Here is an 11,389-nt window from a genome sequence, read left to right on the forward strand (position 1 = left end):
ACGTGATCCAAACCAGAAAACGCCCAGGATATGGCCCACAAGTATGCGAAAAATGCGAAAGTATGAGCCAGATGATGGCAAATACCAGACCTAACCCAAACCTAACCGGTGTTACCCTCTAATATATAGATAGAATCCAGGATTAATTCACTGTTTCAGTGTGGCATCACACTACTACGTGTTCCAACCCAGAAATCGCCCAGGATCAGGCCAACAAGTATGCGAAAAATGCGAAAGTATGGGCCAGATGATGGCAAATACCAGACCTCACCCCGACCTAACCGGTGTTATCCTTTGAAATATAGATCTGACCCAGGTTTAACTCACTGTTTCAGTGTGGTACCACATTACTATGTGATCCATAACAGAAAACACCCTGGATCTGGCCAACAAGTGGGCGAATAATGCGAAAGTATTGGCCAGATGATGGCAAATACCACACCTAACCAAGACCTAACCGGTGTTATCCTCTAAAGAATTGATCGGACCCCGGTTTAACCCGCTGTTTCATTGTGGTACCACATTACTACGTGATCCATACCAGAAAACGCCCAGGATCTGGCCAACATTTATACGAAATATGCGAAAGTATGGGCCAGATAATATCAAATACCAGACCTAACCCAAACCTAACCGGTGTTACCCTCTAATATATAGATAGAATCCAGGATTAATTCACTGTTTCAGTGTGGCATCACACTACTACGTGATCCAAACCAGAAATCGCCCAGGATCAGGCCAACAAGTATGCGAAAAATGCGAAAGTATGGGCCAGATGATGGCAAATACCAGACCTCACCCCGACCTAACCGGTGTTATCCTTTGAAATATAGATCTGACCCAGGTTTAACTCACTGTTTCAGTGTGGTACCACATTACTATGTGATCCATAACAGAAAACCCCCTGGATCTGGCCAACAAGTGGGCGAATAATGCGAAAGTATGGGCCAGATGATGGCAAATACCACACCTAACCAAGACCTAACCGGTGTTATCCTCTAAAGAATTGATCGGACCCCGGTTTAACCCGCTGTTTCATTGTGGTACCACATTACTACGTGATCCATACCAGATAAAGCCCAGTATCTGGCCAACATTTATACGAAATATGCGAAAGTATGAGCCAGATAATATCAAATACCAGACCTAACCCAAACCTAACCGGTGTTACCCTCTAATATATAGATCGAATCCAGGATTAATTCACTGTTTCAGTGTGGCAACACACTACTACGTGATCCAACCCAGAAATCGCCCAGGATCTGGCCAAAAAGTATGCGAAAAATGCGAAAGAATGGGCCAGATGATGGCAAATACCAGACCTAACCCTGACCTAACCAGTGTTATCCTCTAAAATATAGATTGAATCCAGGTTTAACTCACTGTTTCGGAGTGGTTCTACATTACTACGTGATCCAAACCAGAAAACGCCCAGGATCTGGCCAACAAGTATTCGAAAAATGCGAAAGTATGAGCCAGTTGATTGCAAATACCAGACCTTACCCTGACCTAACCGGTGTTATCCTCTAAAATATAGATTGAATCCTGGTTTAACCAACTGTTTCAGAGTGGTTCTACATTACTACGTGATCCAAGCCAGAAAACGCCCAGGATCTGGCTAACAAGTATGCGAAAAATGCGAAAGTATGGGCCAGATGATTTCAAATACCATACCTAACCAAGACCTAACCGGTGTTATCCTCTAAAATATAGATTGAATCCACGTTTAACTCACTGTTTCAGAGTGGTACCACATTACTAGGAGACCCAAACCAGGAAACGCCTAGGATCTGGCCAACAAGTATGCTAAAAATGCAAAAGTATGAGCCAGATGATGGCAAATACCAGACCTAACCCTGACCTAACCGATGTTATCCTTTAAAATATAGATTGAATCTAACATAAACTCACTCTTTCAGTGTGGTACCACATTACTACGTGATCCATAACAGATAAAGCCCAGGATCTGGCCAACATTTATACGAATTATGCGAAAGTATGAGCCAGATAATATCAAATACCAGACCTAATGCAAGCCTAACCGGTGTTACCCTCTAATATATAGATCGAATCCAGGATTAATTCACTGTTTCAGTGTGGCATCACACTACTACGTGATCCAACCCAGAAATCGCCCAGGATCTGGCCAAAAAGTATGCGAAATATGTGATAGTATGAGCCAGATGATGGCAAATGCCAGACCTAACCCTGACATAACCGGTGTTATCCACTAAAATATTGATTGAATCTAAGATAAACTCACTGTTTCAGTGTGGTACCACATTACTGCGAGATCCGAACCAGAAAACGCCCAGGTTCTGGCCAACAAGAATGCGAAAAATGCGAAAGCATGAGCCAGATGATGGCAAATACCAGACCTAAGCCAAACCTAACCCGTGTTACCCTCTAAAATATAGATTGAATCCAGGTTTACCTCTCTGTTGCAGTGTGGAACCACATTACTACGTGATCCAAACCAGAAAACGCCCAGAATCTGGCTAATAAGTATGCAAATAATGCGAAAGTATGAGCCAGATGATGGCAAATACCGGACCTAACCCGGACCTAACCGTTGTTATCCTCTAAAATATACATTGTATCCAGGTTTAACTCACTGTTTGAGTGTGGTGCCACATTACTACGTGATCCAAACCAGAAAACGCCCAGGATCTGGCCACCAAGTATGCGAAAAATGCGAAAGCATGAGCCAGATGATGGCAAACACCTGACCTAATCCAAACCTAACCAGTGTTACCCTCTAATATATACATCGAATCCAGGATTACTTCACTGTTTCAGTGCGGTACCACACTACTCCCTGATCCAACCCAGAAAACGCCCAGGATCTGGCAAACAAGTATGCGAAAAATGCGAGAGCATGAGCCAGATCATGGCAAATACCAGACCTAACCCAAACCTGACCGCTGTTACCCACTAAAATATAGATTTTATCCGGAATTAACTCACTGTTGCAGTGTGCTACCACAATACTACGTGATCCAAACCAGAAAACGCCCAGGAGCTGGCCAACAAGTATGCGAAAAATGCAAAAGTATGAGCCAGATGATGGCAAATACCAGACCTAACCCTGACCTAACCGGTGATATCCTCTAAAATAAAGATCGCATCCAGGATGGACTCACTGTTCCAGTGCGGTACCACATTACTACGTGATCCAAACCAGAATACGCCCAGGATCTGGCCAACAAGTATGCGAAAAATGCGAAAGTATGGGCCAGATGATGGCAAATACCAGACCTAGCACTGACCTAGCCTGTGTTATCCTCTAAAATATAGATCGAATCCAGGATCAACTCACTGTTTCAGTGTGGTACCACATTACTACGTGATCCAAACCAGAAAACGCCCAGGATATGGCCCACAAGTATGCGAAAAATGCGAAAGTATGGGCCAGATGATGGCAAATACCAGACCTCACCCCGACCTAACCGGAGTTATCCTTTAAAATATAGATTGAATCCTGGTTTAACTCACTGTTTCAGTGTGGTGCCACATTACTACGTGATCCATAACAGAAAACGCCCTGGATCTGGCCAGCAAGTGGGCGAAAAATGCGAAAGTATGGGCCAGATGAAGGCAAATACCATACCTAACCAAGACCTAACCGGTGTTATCCTCTAAAGAATTGATCGGACCCCGGTTTAACCCGCTGTTTCATTGTGGTACTACATTACTACGCGATCCATACCAGATAAAGCCCAGTATGAGCCAGTTAATATCAAATAGCAGACCTAATCCAAACCTACCCGGTGTTACCCTCTAATATATAGATCGAATCCAGGATTAATTCACTGTTTCAGTGTGGCATCTCACTACTACGTGATCCAACCCAGAAATCGCACAGGATCTGTCCAAAAAGTTTGCGAAAAATGCGATAGTATGAGGCAGACGATGGCAAATACCAAACCTAACTCTGACCTAACCGGTGTTATCCTCTAGAATATAGATTGAATCCAGGTTTAATTCACTGTTTGAGTGTAGTGCCACATTACTACGTGATCCAAACCAGAAAACGCCCAGGATCTGGCCAAGAAGTACGCGAAAAATGCGAAAGATGATGGCAAATACCAGACCTAACCCTGACCTAACCGGTGATATCCTCTAAAATAAAGATCGCATCCAGGATGGACTCACTGTTCCAGTGCGGTACCACATTACTACGTGATCCAAACCAGAATACGCCCAGGATCTGGCCAACAAGTATGCGAAAAATGCGAAAGTATGGGCCAGATGATGGCAAATACCAGACCTAGCACTGACCTAGCCTGTGTTATCCTCTAAAATATAGATCGAATCCAGGATCAACTCACTGTTTCAGTGTGGTACCACATTACTACGTGATCCAAACCAGAAAACGCCCAGGATCTGGCCAACAAGTATGCGAAAAATGCGAAAGTATTAGCCAGATGATGGCAAATACCAGACCTATTCCAAACCTAACCGGTGTTACCCTCTAATATATAGATCGAATCCAGGATTGCTTCTCTGTGTCAGTGCGGTACCACACTACTACCTGATCCAACCCAGAAATCGCCCAGGATCTGGCCAAAAAGTTTGCGAAAAATGCGATAGTATGAGGCAGACGATGTCAAATACCATACCTAACCAAGACCTAACCGGTGTTATCCTCCAAATATAGATTGAATCCACGTTTAACTCACTGTTTCAGAGTGGTACCACATTACTACGAGACCCAAACCAGAAAACGCCCAGGATCTGGCCAACAAGTATGCGAAAAATGCGAAAGTATGGGCCAGATGATGGCAAATACCAAACCTAACACTGACCTAGCCAGTGTTATCCTCTAAAATATAGATCGAATCCAGGATCAACTCACTGTTTCAGTGTGGTACCACATTACTACGTGATCCAAACCAGAAAACGCCCAGGATCTGGCCAACAAGTATGCGAAAAATGCGAAAGTATGAGCCAGATGATGGCAAATACCAGACCTATTCCAAACCTAACCGGTGTTACCCTCTAATATATAGATCGAATCCGGGATTGCTTCTCTGTTTCAGTGCGGTACCACACAACTACCTGATCCAACCCAGAAAACGCCCAGGATATGGCCAACAAGTATGCGAAAAATGCGAATGTATGGGCCAGATGTTGGCAAATACCAGACGTCACCCCGACCTAACCGGTGTTATCCTTTAAAATATAGATCTGACCCAGGTTTAACTCACTGTTTCAGTGTGGTACCGCATTACTACGTGATCCATAACAGAAAACGCCCAGGATCTGGCCAACAAGTGGGCGAAAAATGCGAAATTATGGGCCAGATGTTGGCAAATACCATACCTAACCAAGACCTAATCGGTGTTATCCTCTAAAGAATTGCTCGGACCCCGGTTTAACCCGCTGTTTCATTGTGGTACCACATTACTACGTGATCCATACCAGATAGAGCCCAGGATCTGGCCAACATTTATACGAAATATGCGAAAGTATGGGCCAGATAATGTCAAATACCAGACCTAATCCAAACGTAACCGGTGTTACCCTTCTATAATATAGATTGAATCCAAATAAACTCACTGTTTCAGTGTGGCATCACACTACTACGTGATCCAACGCAGAAATCGCCCAGGATCTGGCCAAAAAGTATGCGAAAAATGTGTTAGTATGAGCCAGATGATGGCAAATACCAAACCTAACCCTGACCTAACCGGTGTTATCCACTGGAATATAGATTGAATCCAGGTTTAACTCACTGTTTGAGTGTGGTGCCACATTACTACGTGATCCAAACCAGAAAACGCCCAGGATATGGCCCACAAGTATGCGAAAAATGCGAATGTATGGGCCAGATGATGGCAAATACCAGACCTAACACTGACCTAGCCAGTGTTATCCTCTTAAATATAGATTGAATCCACGTTTAACTCACTGTTTCAGAGTGGTACCACATTACTACGAGACCCAAACCAGAAAACGCCCAGGATCTGGCCAACAAGTATGCGAAAAATGCGAAAGAATGAGCCAGATGATGGCAAATACCAGACCTAACCCTGACCTAACCGGTGTTATCCTCTAAAATATAGATTGAATCTAACATAAACTCACTGTCTCAGAGTGGTACCACATTACTGTGTGATCCAAACCAGAAAACGCCCAGGATATGGCCCACAAGTATGCGAAAAATGCGAAAGTATGGGCCAGATGATGGCAAAGACCAGACCTAACCCAAACCTAACCGGTGTTACCCTCTAATATATAGATCGAATCCGGGATTGCTTCTCTGTTTCAGTGCGGTACCACATTACTGCGAGACCCAAACCAGAAAACGCCCAGGATCTGGCCAACAAGTATGCGAAAAATGCGAAAGTATGGGCCACATGATGGCAAATACCAGACCTAACACTGACCTAACCAGAGTTATCCTCTAAAATATAGATCGAATCCAGGATCAACTCACTGTTTCAGTGTGGTACCACATTACTACGTGATCCAAACCAGAAAACGCCCAGGATCTGGCCAACAAGTATGCGAAAAATGCGATAGTATGAGGCAGACGATGGCAAATACCAAACCTAACCCTGACCTAACCGGTGTTATCCACTAGAATATAGATTGAATCCAGGATCAACTCACTGTTTCAGTGTGGTACCACATTACTGCGTGATCCAAACCAGAAAACGCCCAGGATCTGGCCAACAAGTATGCGAAAAATGCGAAAGTATGAGCCAGATGATGGCAAATACCAGACCTAACCCTGACCTAACTGGTGTTATCCTCTAAAATATAGATTGAATCCTGGTTTAACCAACTGTTTCAGTGCGTTACCACATTACTACGTGATCCAACCCAGAAAACGCCCAGGATCAGGTCAACAAGTAGGTGCAAAATGCGAAAGTATGAGCCAGATGATATCAAATACCTCACCTAATCCAAACGTAACCGGTGTTACCCTCTAATATATAGATAGAATCCAGGATTAATTCACTGTTTCAGTGTGGCAACACACTACTACGTGATCCAACCCAGAAATCGCCCAGGATCAGGCCAACAAGTATGCGAAAAATGCGAAAGAATGGGCCAGATGATGGCAAATTCCAGACCTAACCCTGACCTAACCAGTGTTATCCTCTAAAATATAGATTGAATCCAGGTTTAACTCACTGTTTCGGAGTGGTTCTACATTACTACGTGATCCAAACCAGAAAACGCCCAGGATCTGGCCAACAAGTATTCGAAAAATGCGAAAGTATGAGCCAGTTGATTGCAAATACCAGACCTTACCCTGACCTAACCGGTGTTATCCTCTAAAATATAGATTGAATCCTGGTTTAACCAACTGTTTCAGTGCGTTACCACATTACTACGTGATCCAACCCAGAAAACGCCTAGGATCTGGCCAACAAGTATGCGAAAAATGCGAAAGTATGGGCCACATGATGGCAAATACCAGACCTAACCCTGACCTAATCAGTGTTACCCTCTAATATATAGATAGAATCCAGGATTAATTCACTGTTTCAGTGTGGCATCACACTACTACGTGATCCAAACCAGAAAACGCCCAGGTTCTGGCCAACAAGTATTCGAAAAATGCGTAAGTATGGGCCAGATGATGGCAAATACCAGACCTTACCCTGACCTAACCGGTGTTATCCTCTAAAATATAGATTGAATCCTGGTTTAACCAACTGTTTCAGTGCGTTACCACATTACTACGTGATCCAACCCAGAAAACGCCCAGGATCAGGTCAACAAGTAGGTGCAAAATGCGAAAGTATGAGCCAGATGATATCAAATACCTCACCTAATCCAAACGTAACCGGTGTTACCCTCTAATATATAGATCGAATCCAGGATTAATTCACTGTTTCAGTGTGGCATCACACTACTACGTGATCCAACCCAGAAATCGCCCAGGATCTGGCCAAAAAGTATGCGTAGAATGTGATAGTATGAGCCAGATGATGGCAAATACCAGACCTAACCCTGACCTAACCGGTGTTATCCTCTAAAATATAGATGGAATCCAGGTTTAACTCACTGTTGCAGTGTGGTACCACAGTACTACGTGACCCAATCCAGAAAACGCCCAGGATCTGGCCAACAACTATGCGAAAAATGCGAAAGAATGGGCCAGATGATGGCAAATACCAGACCTAACCCTGACCTAACCAGTGTTATCCTCTAAAATATAGATTGAATCCAGGTTTAACTCACTGTTTCAGTGTGCAACCACGTTACTACGTGATCCAAACCAAAAACCGCCCAGGATCTGGCCAACAAGTATGCGAAAAATGCGAAAGTATGAGCCAGATGATGGCACATACCAGACCTAACCCAAACCTAACCGGTGTTACCCTCTAATATATAGATCGAATCCAGGATTATCTCACTGTTTCAGTGTGGTACCACATTACTACGAGATCCGAACAGGAAATCGCCCTGGATCTGGCCATCAAGTATGCGAAAAATGCGAAAGTATGAGGCAGACGATGGCAAATACCAGATCGAACCCTGACCTAACCGGTGTTATCCTCTAAAATGTAGATTGTATCCAGGTTTAACTCACTGCTTCAGAGTGGTTCTACATTGCTGCGTGATCCAAACCAGAAAACGCCCAGGATATGGCCATCAAGTATGCGAAAAATGCCATGCATGAGCCAGATGATGGCAAATACCAGACCTAACCCTGACCTAACCGGTGTTATCCTCCAAAATATAGATTGAATCTAAGATAAACTCACTGTTTCAGTGTGGTACCACATTACTACGTGATCCAACCCAGAAAAAGCCAGCATTTGGCCTACAATTATGCGAAAAAAGTGAAAGTATGTGCGAGATGTTGGCGAATCCCAGACCTAACCCAAACCTAACGGGTGTTACCCTCTAATATATAGATCGAATACGGGGTTGCTTCTCTGTATCAGTGCGGTACCACACTACTACCTGATCCATACCAGATAAAGCCCAGGATCTGGCCAACATTTATATGAAATATGCGAAAGCATGAGCCAGATAGTATCAAATACCAGACCTAATCCAAACCTAACCGGTGTTACCCACTAATATATAGATCGAATCCAGGATTAATTCACTGTTTCAGTGTGGCATCACACTACTACGTGAACCATCCCAGAAATCGCCCAGGATCTGGCCAAAAAGTATGCGAAAAATGCGATAGTATGACGCAGACGATGGCAAATACCATACCTAACCCTGACCTAACCGGTGTTATCCTCTAAAATATAGATTGAATCCAGGTTTAGCTCACTGTTTGAGTGTGGTGCCACATTACTACGTGATTCAGACCAGAAAACGCCCAGGATCTGGCCAAGAATTATGCGAAAAATGCGGAAGATGATGGCAAATACCAGACCTAACCCTGAGCTAACCGCTGTTATCCTCTAAAATATAGATCGAATCCAGGATCAACTCAAGGTTTCAGTGTGGTACCACATTACTACGTGATCCAAACCAGAAAACGCCCAGGATCTGTCCAACAAGTATGCGAAAAATGCGAAAGTATGGGCCAGATGATGGCAAATACCAGACCTAACCGTGTCCTAACCAGTGTTATCCTCTAAAATATAGATCGAATCCAGGATTAACTCACTGTTTCAGAGTGGTTCTACATTACTACGTGATCCAAGCCAGAAAACGCCCAGGATCTGGCTAACAAGTATGCGAAAAATGCGAAAGTATGGGCCAGATGATTTCAAATACCATACCTAACCAAGACCTAACCGGTGTTATCCTCTAAAATATAGATTGAATCCACGTTTAACTCACTGTTTCAGAGTGGTACCACATTACTAGGAGACCCAAACCAGGAAACGCCTAGGATCTGGCCAACAAGTATGCTAAAAATGCAAAAGTATGAGCCAGATGATGGCAAATACCAGACCTAACCCTGACCTAACCGATGTTATCCTTTAAAATATAGATTGAATCTAACATAAACTCACTCTTTCAGTGTGGTACCACATTACTACGTGATCCATAACAGATAAAGCCCAGGATCTGGCCAACATTTATACGAATTATGCGAAAGTATGAGCCAGATAATATCAAATACCAGACCTAATGCAAGCCTAACCGGTGTTACCCTCTAATATATAGATCGAATCCAGGATTAATTCACTGTTTCAGTGTGGCATCACACTACTACGTGATCCAACCCAGAAATCGCCCAGGATCTGGCCAAAAAGTATGCGAAATATGTGATAGTATGAGCCAGATGATGGCAAATGCCAGACCTAACCCTGACATAACCGGTGTTATCCACTAAAATATTGATTGAATCTAAGATAAACTCACTGTTTCAGTGTGGTACCACATTACTGCGAGATCCGAACCAGAAAACGCCCAGGTTCTGGCCAACAAGAATGCGAAAAATGCGAAAGCATGAGCCAGATGATGGCAAATACCAGACCTAAGCCAAACCTAACCCGTGTTACCCTCTAAAATATAGATTGAATCCAGGTTTACCTCTCTGTTGCAGTGTGGAACCACATTACTACGTGATCCAAACCAGAAAACGCCCAGAATCTGGCTAATAAGTATGCAAATAATGCGAAAGTATGAGCCAGATGATGGCAAATACCGGACCTAACCCGGACCTAACCGTTGTTATCCTCTAAAATATACATTGTATCCAGGTTTAACTCACTGTTTGAGTGTGGTGCCACATTACTACGTGATCCAAACCAGAAAACGCCCAGGATCTGGCCACCAAGTATGCGAAAAATGCGAAAGCATGAGCCAGATGATGGCAAACACCTGACCTAATCCAAACCTAACCAGTGTTACCCTCTAATATATACATCGAATCCAGGATTACTTCACTGTTTCAGTGCGGTACCACACTACTCCCTGATCCAACCCAGAAAACGCCCAGGATCTGGCAAACAAGTATGCGAAAAATGCGAGAGCATGAGCCAGATCATGGCAAATACCAGACCTAACCCAAACCTGACCGCTGTTACCCACTAAAATATAGATTTTATCCGGAATTAACTCACTGTTGCAGTGTGCTACCACAATACTACGTGATCCAAACCAGAAAACGCCCAGGAGCTGGCCAACAAGTATGCGAAAAATGCAGAAGTATGAGCCAGATGATGGCAAATACCAGACGAAACCCAAACCTAACCGGTGTTACCCACTAATATATAGATCGAATCCGGGATCCACTCACTGTTTCAGTGTGGTACCACATTACTGCGTGATCCAAACCAGAAAACGCCCAGGATCTAGCCAACAAGTATGCGAAAAATGCAAAAGTATGAGCCAGATGATGGCAAATACCAGACCTAACCCTGACCTAACCGGTGTTATCCTCTAAAATATAGATCGAATCCAGGATCAACTCACTGTTTCAGTGTGGTACCACATTACTACGTTT

The sequence above is a fragment of the Colletes latitarsis genome, chromosome 12 (assembly GCF_051014445.1).
Source record: "Colletes latitarsis isolate SP2378_abdomen chromosome 12, iyColLati1, whole genome shotgun sequence".
NCBI lineage: Eukaryota > Metazoa > Arthropoda > Insecta > Hymenoptera > Colletidae > Colletes > Colletes latitarsis.